We start from the raw sequence: 17,120 nt of genomic DNA on the forward strand, positions 1-17,120 counted from the left end.
TGTGCGTGCGTGCATGCGTGTGCGTGCATGCGTGAGTGTGTGTGCGTGCGTGCGTGCGTGTGAGCGTGCGTGCATGCGTGTGCGTGCGTGCGTGCATGTGTGTGTGTGTGTGTGTGTGTGTGTGGTGTGTTTGCCTTCCCTGCCATTCTTTAGATTTTGCTGGTCTGATATTGTTTATTCCCTGTGTATTCATGGTTGTTAACATTTTTAGGTTGGAGTTTTCCTTCTAGCACCTTTTATAGGGTTAGATTTATAGATAAATATTGCTTAAATTTGGTTTTTATCTGGGAATATCCTATTTTCTTTCTATAGTGATTGAACGTTTTGCTGGGTATAGAAGTCTGGCCTGGTGTCTGTGGTCTCTTAGTGTCTGTAGCACATCTGTTTAGGCTCTTCTGGCTCTTAGAGTCTTCCTTGAGAACACAGGTGTGGTTCTGACAGTGCCTTAGTATCTGACTTGCCTTGTCCCCTTGCAGCTTTTAATATTCTCTTTTTGTTCTGTGTATAGTGTTTTTATTATTATGTGCCTTCTTTTCTGGTCCGACCTACTTGCTGTTCTGTGTGCTTCTTGTACCTTGATAGGCATCTCCTTCTTTATGTTAGGGAAAATTTCTTCTATGATTCTGTTAAACATATTTGATCTGGGATTCTTCTCCTTCCTCTATTCCTATTATTCTTGGACTTTTTGGTAGTGTTCCAGATTCCCTGAATGTTTTTCTTTGACTTCTGTATCCGTCTCCCATCACATTGTCAGTCCCTGAGCTCGTCTCTCTTCTACACCTCCTATTCTGTGGATGTGGCTTGCCTCCAATTTCTTTTTGAATTCCTAAATTTTTCATTTCCAGATTTTTTTTTTCAGTTTGGATTTTCTTGATTGATCCTATTTCCATTTTCAGGTCTTGAACAGTTTTACTCATTCCCTTACACCGTTTGTGTTTTTATAGACTTCTTATTCATTTCCTCTTTAAGGACCTCTATGACCTTCACAGAGAGGGTTTTGAAGTTGTTTCCTTGAGCTTCAGCCAGGTTGGACTTTTGGGACCTGGCGTGGCAGAGTTGCTGGGCTGCAGTGGAGACAGGTTGTCCTGGCTGTTACTGAGTGTTTTGTGTTGGTGTCTACCATGTGGGATTGGATGACTGTAGGCCTAGGTCCTGATATATGCTTCCTTCCTTGTTGGGTAGGTGTCATGCTCCTTGGCTTTCGTTTCCTCTGTGGATCTCAGGCTGGTGTGGTGTGCTGCCTCATAGGAACTTTGCTGTGGACCTGATTTCCTAGCCTGCTCCATTGTTATGTTCCCTGGGGATGCCTGCTGGTGTTGGAGGCTAGGAGAACTGGGTGAGCGAGGGAAAGGAGTCTAAGGGAGAAGGTATCTGTGGTCTCCTAGGGATGGTGTTGAGAGAGGAAAGGGAGATCAGTTCTGGTTTTCTGCTGCAGAACCGGGGATGGGGCAGGACAATGGATCTTCAGTCAGCCTATCTGCTTCCTGGCAGGATGTGTAGAGTTAAAACATTTAATTTGGGGCTGCAGAGGTGGTTCAGGGGTTAAGAGCACTAACTGCTCTTCCAGAGGTCCAGAGTTCAATTCCCAGCAACCACATGGTGGCTTCACAACCATGTGTATGGGAACTGATAGCTTATTCTGGTGTGTCTAAAGACAGTGACAGGGTACGAACATATATAAAATAAGTAAATAAATGTCCTTTTTAGCTGGGCAGTGGTTGTGCACGACTTTAGTCCCAGCACTTTGGAGGCAGAAGCAGGTGGATTTCTGAGTTCAAGGCCAGCCTGGTCTACAGAGTGAGTTCTAAGACAGCCAGGGCTACACAGAGAAACCCTGTCTCAAAAAATAAAAACAAAAACCAAACAAACAAAAAACCAAAATAAATCTTTAAAAACAAACAAACAAACATCTAAATTGCATTTTAGTTATTTTGTTCTACGGTGCACACGTGTGGCAGTCAAGGACAGTTTATGAGTTCTAGAGATCAAACTTCGGTTGACAAGCTGGGTGGTACCCCCTTTACCCTGATGCCATCTTGCCTACCCTGGTCAAGAAGGTTAAAGTTACATCCAGGTGTTTTCAAAAACAGGCCCGAGTTCTGCCCACGGGAAGAACTTTGGAATTAAGACCTGGAAGACATTTTTTTTTTTTTTTTTTTTTTTTTTTTTTTTTTTTTTTTTTTTTGCCAATGTTTCTGTGTGACTGTTTTTGTTTGTTTTTTGTTTTTTGTTTTTGTGGCAAAGAGCTTTTCTCTTTGTGTGACTGGACCAATGAGACCCACCATCTGTGGGGCATTTTCTTTGAACCATCAAGCATAGGAGAACCCTGAGGCTCTGAGGCAGGTCGACTGGAGTGGCGACACCTGGCCTGGACTCAGAGATTCTATCCTCCATTCTGCCCACCACTTCAACCTCTCCACTCTTCTACCCTGACGGCCAGCAGGGGCTTCTCCCCTACCATACTGCCATTCCCAGGGGACTCCAAGGTTTGGAGGACCCAGCTCCCTGCCTCCAATCCCTTTGTGTCAGGACCAACACGTAGAAACACTTTCTCCTCCAGGTGTTCACACCTAGCAGGGATTCAGGTCTGTGAATCACACTTTCCTCCCTCCGTCTCCTCCATTATGGTTTCTCCATCTCTCTCAGCCCAGTATCAACCTTCTTTTCTGCTGGGATGGTTTGTATGTGCTCCGCCCAGGGAGTGGCACTACTAGGAGGTGTGGCCCTGTTGGAGTAGCTGTGTCACTGTGGGCTTGGACTTTAAGACCTTCATCCTAGCTGCCTGGAAGTCAGTCTTCTGCTAGCAGCCTTCAGATGAAGATGAAGAGCTCTCAGTTCCTCCTGCACCATGCCTGCCTGGATGCTGCCATGGTCCCACCTTGATGATAATGGACTGAATCTCTGAACCTGTAAGCCAGCCCCAATAAAATGTTGTCCTTATAAGAGTTGCTTTGGTCATGGTGTCTGTTCACAACAGTAAAGCACTAACTAAGACATGTGACCACTTCAGCTCCATTTCCCAGAGACTCACTCTTGGTTCAGACCCAGGGTCCCCCAGCCCTTTCATACCTGTCTCTCCAAACAATGTATTGCCTGACAGGAGCCCCTCTTTCTCCCACACCTCCAACTCCCTGAGGATCCAGACTCTACCCATGAACAGGATCCCTTAGCTCTTCCCGAGGCCCCTCTTGGCCTTTCTCCTAGCCCTCCTTTATTCCTCTCTGCCACCCACCAGCCGACAGAGGCACCTCTATCAGGCAACCCACAGCTATCACACTTTCCTAAGATCCAGAGAACACACCTGAAAGCAAGGAACAGAACACCCACCCAACAGAGCAAGATCAGACATCAACACCTAAAATGACCCCAATCATCCCAAGCCCAGCTGCTCGCATAGAGCCCAGCAACCCTACTAGAGTGGGTTCTGAGAAATGTAATACAGCTGAAGCACAGGAGAAAGACTTCAAAATAGCTATTATGAAATGATCGAGGACCTTAAAGAGGATAAGAATAAATCCCTTAATGAAGTCTGTGAAAACACAAACAAACCAGGGAATGAAATTACGAAAACAATTCAACACAAAAAAATAAAAGTGGAAGCATAAAGAAAAACAAGGTAAAACTAGAAATGAAAAACATAGAAAGTCGAACAAAAACTTCAGAGTACAAGATAGGAAGAAAGGATCTCGGGTGTTGAAGACAAGGTAGAATAAATAAATATCTTGGTCAAAGAAAATGTTAAACTATCCAACCAAACAACCAAAAAAGCCAACCAAACAAAAAACCTCCCCAAACCAAAACAACAACAAGGATCCATCCAGGATCTGGAATACTATGAAAAGACCAAATCTATGAATAGAGGAATGAAAAGAAACTCAGGTAAAGACACAGAAAATATTTTCAACAAAATCATAGAAGAAAATTTCTTTAACCTAAAGAAAGAGGCATCTATTGAGGACAAGAAGCGCAGAGACCACCAGATAGACTGAACCAGAAGAAAAATCCCCATGGCACATAATAAAGCACTTTGTTCTATATGCAGAACAAAGAATATTAAAAGCTGCAATGGAAAAAGACCAAATAGCATATAAAGGCAGACTAGTTAGAATAACACCCAGTTTCTCATTGGAGATCCTAAAGGCCAGATGGGTCTGGATAGATATTCTACAAACTCTTAAGAGGTCACAGACACCAGTCTAGCCTACTATACCCTATACAACTATCAACCACAATAGACAGAGACACAGTATCTGTCTACCAATCCAGCCAGATGACCAGGTTAAGCACACTCAAGAAAACACAAAGAATAACCCCAGACCAGTAAATCAGGGTAGGGGACACACCATAAACAACAAATTAACAGGCATCAATAGACACCATCAATTATAACTTTCTATTAATGGTCTCAATTCTCCAATTAAAAGACACAAATGAACAGATTGGATCAAGAAACAGAATCCATCTTTCCACTGCATCCAAGAAACAAACACACCTTTCCAGAAATGATAGACAGTAACTCAGGATAAGAGGGTGGATGAAGATATTCCAAGCAAATATATCCAAGCAGTAAGCAGGTGTGTCTACTTTAATATATGACAAAATAGACTTCAAACCAGAACTATTCAGAAGAAATAGGGGAGGACACTACATACTCAGGAAAGGGGAAAGCCACACAGAAGATTTCATGATTCCAACACTTATGTAATAAATACACAGGCAGCAAAGTTTATGGAAGAAATACTGCTACAACTAAAACCACATACTGAGCACCACACAGTGATAGTTAGTGACTTGATACCCACTCTCATTAATAACTCTTGATGGCCAATAGACAGGTCAACCAGATAAAAACTTAACAGAGTATGCTGGGGCTAGAGGCTGTCCTAAACCAAATGGACCTAGCAGATATTTATAAGACACTTCACCCAAACAAAAATGAATGTACCTTCTTTTCAGTAGCCCATGGACCTTTCTCAAAAACTGGCCACATACTTGGATACAAAGCACATTTCAACAAATACAAGAAAGTTGAAATAGCACTTGGCATCCTATCTGACCTTTATGGATCAAACAACAATATCAACAACAATAGAAAATGTAGAAATTCATGGGAATTGGACAACTTGGCTATTGAATAAAAATCAAGTCAAGATAAAAATTAAGAAGGAAAATGAAAAAACATTTTAGAGTTGAATGAAAAGAAAACAGAACATACCAAAACTTATGGGATGCAATGAAGGCCATTTATAGCACCAAGGAGAGATCACATACTAGTAAGTTAGCAACACACCTGAAAGGTCTAGAAAAAAAGAGCAGATAACACCCAAAAAGAGTGGACACCAAGAAATACACAAGAAATAAGCAGCCACAGGGTTGATGTCAGTAAAATAAAAACAACATCAAAAAGACAAAGAATCAATGAAACAGAATTTGTTGTTTGAAAAAATCAGCAAGATCAATAAACTCTTAGACAATTTGACTAAATGGTAGGAAAAATCCAAATTAATAAAATTAGAGATGAAAAGGGAGACATAAGAACAGACACTGAGGAAATCCTAAGAATCATAGCATCATAGCACATATTTTTCAAACCTGTCTTCCATCAAACTGGAAAACCTAAAAGAAATTGGTATGTGTATATACCAATAGGTAGGTTTTATATATATATATATATATATATATATATATATATATATATATAACCTACCAAAGTTAAATCAAGGTCAGACAAGCCCCTTAAACAGACCCATAACCCTAGTGAAATAGAAACAGTAATTAAAAGTGAACCAACCAACCAACCTCTTCCCCAAAAGCTCAGAGTCACATGGATTTCAGCACAGAATTCAAGAAAGAATTAATGCCAACACACTTCAAATTGTTGTGTAAAATATAAACAGAAGGAATATTACCCAGTTTGTTTTAAGAGGCACAGTTACCCTGATACCTAAACCACACAGAGACCTAGCAAAGAAAGACCATTACAGATTAAGTTTCCTTTCAACACGAATGCAAAAGTTTATAACAAAATACTTTCAGAGCCCAGGAACACATCAAAAAGATTATCCTCCATGATCAAGTAGGTTTCATCCTGGAGATGCAAGGACGATTCAGTATGCATTAACCAATAAATGCAATTCATCACATAAACAGATTGAAGGACAAAAACCACATGATCTTCTCACTAGATGCAGAAAAACTTTTGACAAAATCCAACACCCCTTTGTGATTAAAAGGACTGGAGAGTTAAGAGACACAAGAGACATACCTCAATATAGTAAAGACCATTTACAGCAAGCTGATAGCCAACGTCATCTTTAATGGAGAGAAACTCAGAGCAATTCCACTAAAATCAGAAACGAGTTAAGGTTGTCCACTCTCCTGATGTCTATTCAATATAGTGCTTGAATTCTTAGCTATAGCAGTAAGGCAGCTGAAGGATATCAGTTAGGAAAGGGAGAATCGAAATATCTTTATTTGCAGATAAAATGATTTTATACATAAATAACCCTAAGGACCCTACCAGGAAACTTCTACAGCTGAAAAACACTCTCAGCAAAATAGAGAATACAAAATTAACACACCAAAATGAGTAGCCTTCCTCTATACAAATGACAAACAGATTGAGAAAGAAATCAGGGAAACACTTTTAAGAATAGCCACCCCCCCCAAAAAAAATTGAAAAATATCTTAGGATAACTCTAACCAAGGAAGTGAAAGACTTGCATAATAAAAACTTCAAGACATTGAAGAAAGAAATTGAAGAAGACATCAGAAGATGGAAAGATCTCCCATGCTCATGGATCAGTAAGATTAACATTGCCAAGTGGCCATCCTACCAAAAGCACTCTACAGATTCAAAGTAATCCTCGTCAAAATCCAAGTTCTTCTCAGAACTGGAAAGGACAATATTCAACTTTCATATGGAGACACAAAAAATCAAGCGTAGCTAGAGCAATCCAGTATAATCAAAGAATTGATCGAGGTATCATCATCTCTGACCTCAAATTACACTACAGAGCTATCATAATAAAAACAGACACATTGATCAATGGAACTGAATTGAAGACCCAGACATAAGTCCACACACCTATGGACATCTGACTTTTGACAAAGAAGCGAAAAATGCATACTGGAAAAAGGACAGCGGGTTAAACAAAATGGTGTGGGTCAAGGTGGATGGCCGCATGTAGAAGACCACAAATAGATCCGTATTCATTCTCAAGTCCAAATGGATCAACGGCCTCAACACAAAACCAGATGCACTGAACTGGGTAGAAGGGAAAGTGGAGAATGGCCTTGAATGCATTAGTACAGGAGACCTTCTGAACAGAACACCAATATATCAGGCACTTAGATCAACAATAACACTTAGATCATCTTTCTATTAGATGTTTCTTTATTTACAATATCTCCTTTCCCAGGTTCCCCTCCAAAAGAAAAAAGAAAAATAAAATAAAATAAGAAAAAAAATAAAAAAAACAAAAACTAAAACAATCCCCTGTTCCTTCCTCCCTCCCCCTGCTCACTACCCTACCCTCTCCTGCTTAGTGGCCCTGGCATTCCCCTACACTGGGTCATAGAACCTTCACAGGGCCAAGGTCCTCTCCTCCCATTGATGTCTGACTTGGCCATCCTCTGCTATACATATGCTGCTGGAGCCATGAGTCCCCCCATGTGTACTCTTTAGTTGGAGTTTAGTCCCTGGGAGCTCTGAGAGTACTAGTTAGTTCATATTGTTGTTCATGCTAAGGGGCTTCAAACCCTTCAGCTCCTTGGGTCCTTTATCTAGCTCCTTCATTGGGTAGCCTGTACTCAATCCAGTGGTTGGCTGTGAGCCTCTACGTCTGTATTAGTTGGGTACTGTCAGAGCCTCTCAGGAGGCAGCTATCTCAGGCTCCTGTCATCCAGCACTTGCTGGCATCCACAATAGTGTCTAGATTTGATGATTGAATATGGGAAGGATTCCCAGGTGGAACAGTCTCTGAATTGTCCTTCCTTTAGTCTCTGCTCCATAGTTAGTCTCTACAACTCCTTCCATGGGTATTTTGTTCCCCCTTTTAAGAAGGAACGAAGTGTCCTCATTTTGGTCTTCCTTCTTCTTGAGTTTCTTATGGTTTGTGGTTTGTACTTTGTGTATTCTGATCTTCTAGGCTAATATCCACTTATTAGAGAATGCATACCATGTGTGTTCTTTTGTGATTGGGTTACCTCACTCAGGATGATATTCTCCAGGTCCATTCATTTCCCTAAGAATTTTATAAATTCATTGTTTTTAATAGCTGAGTAGTACTCCATTGTGTAGATATACCACATTTTCTGTATCCATTCCTCTGTTGAGGGACATCTGTGTTGTGTCCAGCTTCTGGCTATTATAAATAAGGCTGCTATGAACATGGTGGAGCATGTGTCTTTATTACATGTTAGAGCATCTTCTGCATATATGTCCAGGAGTGATATAGTCGGGTCCTCCGGTAGAACTATGTCCAGTTTCCAGAGGAACCGCCAAACTGATTTCCAGAGTGGTTGTACCAGCTTGCAATCCCACTAGCAATGAAGGAGTATTCCTCTTTCTCCACAACCTCGCTAGCATCTGCTGTCACCTGAGTTTTTTATCCTAGCCATTCTGACTGGTGTGAGGTGGAATCTCAGGGTTGTTTTGATTTGCATTTCCCTGTTGACTAAGGAGGTTGAACATTTCTTTAGGTGCTTCTCAGTCATTCGGAATTCGTCAGTTGAGAATTCTTTGTTTAGCTCTGTACCCCATAAAAAGCTGTATTACAAAGGATACCATCATTTGGACAAAGCACAGCAGCTTACAGAGTGGCAAAGATCTCTTACGACTCCATGTCTGATAGGGGGTTAGTATCTGAAATATATAAAGAACTCAAGAAACTAGATATCAAACAACAACAACAAATAATAATAATAATCCAATTAAAATGGGGCACAGATCTAAATAGAATTCTCAATAGAGGAAACTCAAATGACCGAGAAACACTTAAAGAAATGTTCAACACCCTTAGCTATCAGGGAAACACAAATCAAAACAACTCAGATTCCATCTTATACCAGATCAAAAACACAAGTGACAGCACATGCTGGCGAGGATGTGGAGGAAGGGGAAAACTCCTCCATTGCTGATGGGAGTGCAAACTTATACAACCGCTATGGAAATCAGTATGGCCGTTTCTCAGAAAGATGGGAATTGATCTATCTCAAGACCCAGCGATACCAGTCTTGGGCATATACCCAAAGGAGGCTCCACCCTCCCACAAGGGCACTCGGAGGCTCCATCCTCCCACAAGGGCACTCGGAGGCTCCACCCTCCCACAAGGGCACTCGGAGGCTCCACCCTCCCACAAGGGCACCCACTCAGCTGTGCTCAGTGCTTCTCTATTCATAACAGTCAGACATTGGAAACAACCTAGATGTTCCTCAACAGAAGAACAGATAAAGAAAATGCGGTACACTTACAAAATTATTACTCAGCTGTTAAAAAAAAATGACATCATGAAATTTGCAGCCAAATGGGTGGAACTAGGAAAAAAAAACCATCCTATGTGAGGTAATTGCTTGTATGTGGATATTAACCATTATAAATGATAAGCAAGTGTGGTGATTTGAATGAAGATGGCCCCCATAGGCACACAGGGGGTGGCACTATTAGGAGGTGTGCTCTTGTTGGAGTAGGTGTGCTCTTGTGGGAGGAAGGGTGTCACTGAGGGTGGGCTTTGGGGTCTCTGAAGCTCAAGCCAGTTCTAGTGGCTCACTCTCTTTTCCTGCTGTCTGGTCCAGATGAAGAATTCTCAGCTACCTCTCCAGCACCATGCCTGCCTGCACCCTGCCACGCTTCCTGCCATGACAATAATGGACTAAACCTCTGAACTGGAAACCAGCCCCCAATTAGACGTTTTCCTTTATAAGAGTTGCATGGCCATAGTGTCGCTATGACTGCTGTGAGCAACAACAGAAATCCTAAGACACCGATCTCCACTTCAGAGATTCAGAGAGGCTATGCGTAGAGGAAGGAAGTATGAGGCATATGGATGTCCCTAGGAGGGAGAAATAGAATAGATGTTATGGTGGACTGGGGGCAGGAAGTGGAGGATCAGGTGGGGAGAGGGAGGGGAGATGGGTTGAGGGGGGGAATATGGGGAGAGACAGCTAGAGTTGAGGGGTGTTCGAGGAGAGGTATGGAAACCCAGCGCAGCGGTAACTTTCTGAAATATATGAGGGCATCCTAATAAAGTCTTCGAATAATGGGGATGGGGGGAGAGAGTCCCGAATGGCCATCTCTTGTCGTTAAATGAAACTCCCAGTACCAGAAAACTGGGGTTGCATCCAATTGAATTGTTGGCTAAACCCCCCACCCCACCCCAAACAACTCAACCTGTGGCCAAGACAATAGGTCACTCTTCACAAACTGACAGCAAGGCCCCATTGCTGAAGATAACACCCACATAACTCACTGAACATAGGGAGGTCAGGCTGGTGTCTGTACACATTTTACCCCCATGCTCTAGTGCCTTTGGTATGGGAAGGTACTCCGAAGGCTACCAAAAGAGCCATAAACACAACCCAGCCACAGAACCTTTGATCTACAATCTAACCTGCCTGCAAATTCTGTTAGGGCAATGATAGCACAGAGCTTGTGGATGTGACCAGTGTCTGATTTGACTTAAGGTTTCACACTGCTCGGGTGACCAAGAATTAGAGCCTAGATAGCTCAAAGAACTAGAGTAAAACCAAATACTAGTGATCTAAAAAAAGGTATTAATAAAACGACTCCTAATGACACTCTGCCATATTCACAGATGAGTTTCTTAGTCAGTCATCTCTAGAGAAGCTCCCTCCTGTAGCAATGGGGACAAATGCAGACACCCACAAATACAGCCAGGAAATACGCAGAGAGCCAGAGACCTTGGAACACACAGCTCTAAGTGGGATGTCTCTATCAAATCCCTCTTCTCAGAGATCATGAAAGAGGAGGTTGAATGTGTAAGAGCCAGAGGGGATGGAGGACACCAGGAGAGTAAAGGCCTATGAATTAACTGAGCAAAGCTCATATGAGCTCACAGACACAGGGCAGCAAGCACAGGGCAGACAGGGGTCTGCGCCAGGACCTCTGCACACACACTATGGCTTTCAGGTTAGTATTTTTATGGGACTCCTGTGTGTGTAAATGAGTGATTTTTGTGCCTTCTCTTGGGGCAATTTTTCTTTTGTTTGCCTTGTCCAACTTTGATGTGATGAGTTTGTTTCATCTTATATTTTATTATTTTTTAAAAAATAGCAAATATATTGTACTGGCTGGGTTTGTGTGTCAACTTGACACAAGCTGGAGTTATCACAGAGAAAGGAGCCTCCCTTGAGGAAGTGCCTCCATGAGATCCAGCTGTAAGGCGGTTTCTCAATTAGTGATTGAGGATGGGAAGGCCCATTGTGGGTGGCGCCATCCCTGGGCTGGTAATCCTGGGTTCTATAAGAAAGCAAGCTGAGCAAGCCAGTAAGCAGAACCCTCCATGGCCTCTGCATCAGCTCCTGCTTCCTGACCTGCTTGAGTTCCAGTCCTGACTTCCTTTGGTGATGAACAGCCATGTGGAAGTGTAAGCTGAATAAACCCTTCCTCCCCAACTTGCTTCTTGGTCATGATGCTTTGTGCAGGAGTACAAACCCTGACTAAGACACACATGTACACACACACACACACACACACATACACACACACACCTTAAATGATTGGCTTCCATTTTCCTGCTTGAAAAATGGAGAAGGCTTCTGTCCTAGTTGGCTTTCTGTTGTTGTGATGAGGGCCCTGACCTAAAACAACCTAAAATGGAAAGAGTTTGTTCACAGGGAACTGTCCATCATCCGGGGAAATTACAGCAGGAACTTAAGACAGGAACCTGGAGGCAGGAACTGAAGCAGAGGCCGTGGAGAAACACTGCTTACTGGCTTGATCCCTTTGGCTTGCTCACCCTGCTTTCTTATACATCCCAGGCTGACCTGCCCAGGCTAGGCCCTCCCACATCAGTCTCCAGGCCAGTCTGAAGGAGGCAATTCCTCAGTTGAGATTCCCTCTTCCCAAGTGGCTCTAGTTTATACCAAGCCCAAACAAAGAAGCCACCCACCTGTCTCCCCACATCACCCAACCCCCATCACCTTGGCAACCACCTTTCTGGTTCTCCACACAGCACTTGCCTTCTGCTCCAGACTCTTCCCAGGACAGGAGCTTAGCAGAACAGTCTCCAGCCCTCTGCAGGGGCCACAGGGCAGGGGAGTGTGTGGCACCATGTGTCTGTGGAGCCATCCTATATCATTTGAATTCCAGAACTTTCTTTGCGTGACTTATTTTTTTTTTGTCTAAAGTCTTTTCTAAATGACAACTTATTTTAGTTTATGTCTATGGGTGCTTTGCCTGCATGTATGTCTGTGTGTCACGTGCATGCCTGGTGCCTGGAGAGGTCAGAGGAAGTCATAGGATCCTCTGGAATGGGTGTTAGGGAGGGTTCTTAGGCGACACGTGAGTGCTGGGTTGTAGACTCCATCTCTCCAGCCCCCACTCTTCCTTATCTCTGGTTGTGGCTTACCCAGCTCAGGGCTGAGTTGCCCTGAAGAGCTGAGGAGCAGAAAGACTTCTCTAAGTAGAATACAGTTGGGAAAATGTCCCTCCAAGGGTTCGGACTGGTTAAGCATGGGTCACATGCTGATCTTTGAACCAATCAGAGGGTAGATTATTTCCCTCTGGAAGTCCATAGTTTCCCAACTGGAGAAATAAAATAACTTTTAAAATATAATTCAAAAGTTTCCATCTTTCCACACTTTGTGCTTAAGAGACCTAGAAACCTAAGCCCTTAGAAACTTTTCACACACACACACACACACACAGCCCCTCACCCATTGATATTCATCTTACAAGTAAAACTTCACCAGCTGATCTAATTTCATTTCTGCGCCATGACAAAGTACCCTGAAAACAATCTAGGAGAAAGGAGGATTTATTCATTTTACCGTTCCAGATTACAGTCCATCACTGTGGGAAGGTCAAGGCAGGGACTGGAAGCAACCGGTGATGCCACAGCCACAGCCAAGGGCAGAGAGAAGTGAAAGCACGTTGGCTTGCTTGCTTGTGCTCAGGTAGAATTCTCTACTCTTACCCAGTTCAACTGGCCATGCTTAGGGAATGGTGCTGCCCACAGTGAGCTGGGATTTCTATAAACTCAATCAAGACAGTCCCCTAAAGACATGCTCCCAGGTCAGCCTGACTTAGATAAATCTCACTGAGACTCTCTTCCCAGGTGAATGTAGGCTTTATGGAGATGACAGTTCAAGTATCCAGGATACTGCCTGACAAACCTTTTTGAATCACTGCTTCCAGTTCTTATACCGCACTGAAAATGGTTTCTCCTCTGCGTTCTGACACGCAGGCTCCCATCCTTGCCCCCTGGACATTCTGCCTGGCCGACTGACTGCCTGTTCTAAGGTGTTAACCTTCTCCCAAGGGCACTGACACGACAGCTCAGAAGCCACTGCACCCTCCGCAATTCTTCTTTCTAATACCTCTGCCCTTCGTAATTTCAGTTTTCCTGAAGACGCCTTTTTAAAGAGATACTCTAAACGGAGTAGGGTTTTCTGCAATTTTCAGGCCACTGGCCCCAACTCCCCACTGGGCACACAGCCCAGTGTAAAAAACTTCAGTCGCATATCAGAGTATACACCTAGCATGCACAAGTGCTAGTGTGGAAAGAAAACCCTCCCCCAAATCTCTGGTCTGTCTTCACAAGCCCAGAGTTCTGCAGAAGATGCAGAAGAGGAAGCTCTGGTGTGGGACAAGAAGTGTCAGAGACCGAGGAAGGGCCTGTCACAGGAAGCCTTTCTCTGGTACCTGTTGCCTCAGTGCAAGGCTGCTGACCCTCGGAGCAGCCAGCCTGAAGCCTAGACCCGCGGGGAGGCCTCAACTGAGCCCGAATCTTTGCCACTGCTCAGAGCACCTTACATCCCCACCGTTTTCAAGTAAAGACGTCCTCCTTCCTTTAAGAAACATTTTCTGTATTCTGAGGGCTTCTAGAATCATCCGCAGCTGTAGCTGGAATGAGTCCTGGTTTCTGTCAGCCTAAAATTCCTTCCCTCTTTCCCAGGACACAGTTCACAAAGAACCATCACCTCTCACTACCACCAGGGAGTGAATTTGGCGCCACAGGAATCATGATTGGTTCAAGAATCAGCATGTGACCTGTCCCCAACCAATCAGAATTCTCTGTGGGACATTTTCCTGGTACTTTTCTACTTGAAGTCTTTGCTAACAGGTGAGGCAGTCACACGGAAGGCGAGCTGTTGAGGATGAAGGCTGAACGTACTGTTTGAATGCCTGAATACAGCCTTTCCTGAAGCCCGACATCCTATGGCCTCTGGGATACTTGTTCGTATCCATTTCCCCAAAGCGACAGGATCCGGGATGAACTCCCTGGGTTCCCTTCCCTACTCTCAGCTTCTAGTGTGAGCTGTCTCTGCTGAAAGCACAGGTGAAGGGCCCCTTCAGTACTGAGGGTGAATGGACCCATATTCCCCCATCCGAAGGCCAAGTTCTCTCCTCACCCTAAGGGAGGGGCAGGTGAGCTGGAGAGCTGAGGACCGCTGACTCAATCACTTCTTGCCTTTAATGGCGCTTCATTAATTTCCTCTCCTGAGAGATGGCTTCGCCCTTCACCTCCAGCCTCCATTAGCCACGCAGTGCTTTATCAGCGCATTTATGAGAAATTAATTGCGGAGGGGGAGCAAGCTCGGGGCAGTGAGGCCTCTGCTTGGGCAATCTCAGGAGCTGCAGTTAACTGTGGATCTCAGGCCGGCTCTGAGATCGCCTCTGGCTTTCAGTTAGCTTTCATTGACAATGGTATGCCCCAAGGCAACATGCTCTCCTAGACTGCAGCACACCACTGGGATCAAGAAGATTGTGCTGTGGCACAGGATCCCGGCCCACAGCGAGCCCCGTGGGTGGTCCACAGCGAGCCCCGTGGCCCAGCTTCCAGGGAACACATTTGCGGGTAAGCTGGCTTAAGGCTAAGACTTGTACAACCTCTGGCCTCGACTCCTTTGCCCACCAATTTTCCATTTCCGTTTCCTTTGTTCCTGGCTTTCTTTCCTCTCCAAGTGCACCCTCATCTCTGCTGCCTTCACGTTCTGGTCAGGTTGTGTCCCCACAGAGTACATTCAGGTCTCGGACCAGAGTTCTCAGCTCCCCAGTACAGCTCTGAGGCTCAGCGGCTGCGAGCCTGTGTTCCACAAGCCAATTGTCCATTGCAACCATTCCCACTGAGATGTGCCGCGTTTCCCTCTCTGTAGCCTCAGGGCTCCAGTGCAGCTTGCAACGGCTCCAGAGGCCCCAGGGGGTTGAGAGTGAGGAAACCAGGCTATGAGCTATGGTTTCTCCACCCAAGTGGCTCCGGAGGCCCTTATCTATACAGCAGCTCTTTCCTGAATGCGTCAGAGATCTGCCCGTATACCCTTGGTCCATCCCCGCCCTCCACCTTCCCAAAGCCTTGGCTTCTGTGACCCTACTGGCTCTCGGACTCTGGGGGTAGCCTTTTAATACTAGTGGCCAATCAAGAAAGTGTTTGTCTTATTGCTCTGGGCCATGCCTGGTTACGGGGTGGCTTTCAGCTGTGTGGAGAAGGGGGTCTCCCTCACCGGCAGCCATACTGGGGCCGGGGACCATCTTTGCCAGTATAGCAGAATGAAGGGGCTCAGGGGATCTGGGTCAGCCAGAGCCCCTGGATGCACATATTCCTAAAGCTGGACCTAAACCTGAAACACTCTACTCACAAGCCATAGCTTGTCCCTTGTGCGGGCACACACATCACAGCTTTCTGTCATCAACAAGCAAGCCAGTCTGCTTATCTGTAGAGGTGAGTGGCAAGCCTGGCTGGAGGAGCGTGGACACCAAGGATAGAGAGAGCATGCAGGGTGGGTGGGAGAGAGAGAGAGAGAGAGAGAGAGAGAGAGAGAGAGAGAGAGAGAGAGAGAGAGGAGTATGCTGGGTGGGTGGGTCCGGAAGAGAGCACGGGGCAGAGGGAGCACGCAGGGTGGGTGGGACCATGTGGGTGGGGCCAGAGGGAGCACGCAGGGTGGGTGGGGCCAGAGGGAGCATGCAGGATAGGTGGGGCCAGAGAGAGCAGTGTTGGTGGAAACAGAATAGTGCACGTAATGAATGAAGGTGGCCTGAGGCTTCCGAGGCACAGGGCGTCTCTGAGCTGAGAAGCTTCTGGTGAACAGGAGAGGTCATGGGTGTGTGGGAGAGAAGACAGGACATGCCACTGGCTGTCCCAGCTCCAGCACTAAGAACCATTGGGTTTTCTAACAGACAAGTGCAGGATTAGTCTCTGGTTCAGGAGTAGCTGGACCCAGAGCCAGGCACCACGTCCTGGCACTCCCTGCTGGAACAGGCATTATCCCATTGGAGTGCTGCATGGGTGCCGAAGACCCTTCTCAGTGTTGCATGGCTAAGGCTGGGCAGAACACCAAGATTCCCTCTGAGGCCCTGTGCTGAGCTACACCAACACACACACACCAAGACAGACTGACCCGGGGCATAGCTTCTAGGTACAGCAGCCTGCACCTCACAGGGGCGGCAGAGCAAAGAGGGAGAAGGTGCGAGTCACTGGGAGTTTGCACGGGACGTGCACGCACTAAGAGGCACTGGGTTCACTCAGGAGCCGCCTCTGGCTAGCTGATTCTTCCTCTTTTGCCTCCATCTTCAAAGCTCCTCTGCCCTTCCCCTGGCACTCAGAACCCCAAGGTTTTGGGAAGTGTTAGTGACCATGCCCCCTACATCTAATGACATCACATTGCCAAGACCGTATCTGGCTCACAGTAAATGATTCCTGCCTGTTGATTGGCCCAGGCTGGTTGATTGACACATGGGCCAGCCAATTACTCCTACGGGGCCAAGGATTGAGGAGCGGGAACCATTTGCTCTCTAGAAGTTCAGCCGAGGAATCCGGTGAGATCAGAGATAGAAGGGAAGGGTTCTAGAGTGGATCTGGAGGACCTTGAGAGAGAGGAGAGTGGGCCAACAGTCCTGCCCATCAGGCTGCCGTGACCAAACACCCTGAGCCGGGTGGGTT

The sequence above is a fragment of the Mastomys coucha genome, unplaced genomic scaffold, assembly GCF_008632895.1.
Source record: "Mastomys coucha isolate ucsf_1 unplaced genomic scaffold, UCSF_Mcou_1 pScaffold15, whole genome shotgun sequence".
Classification (NCBI taxonomy): Eukaryota; Metazoa; Chordata; class Mammalia; order Rodentia; family Muridae; genus Mastomys; species Mastomys coucha.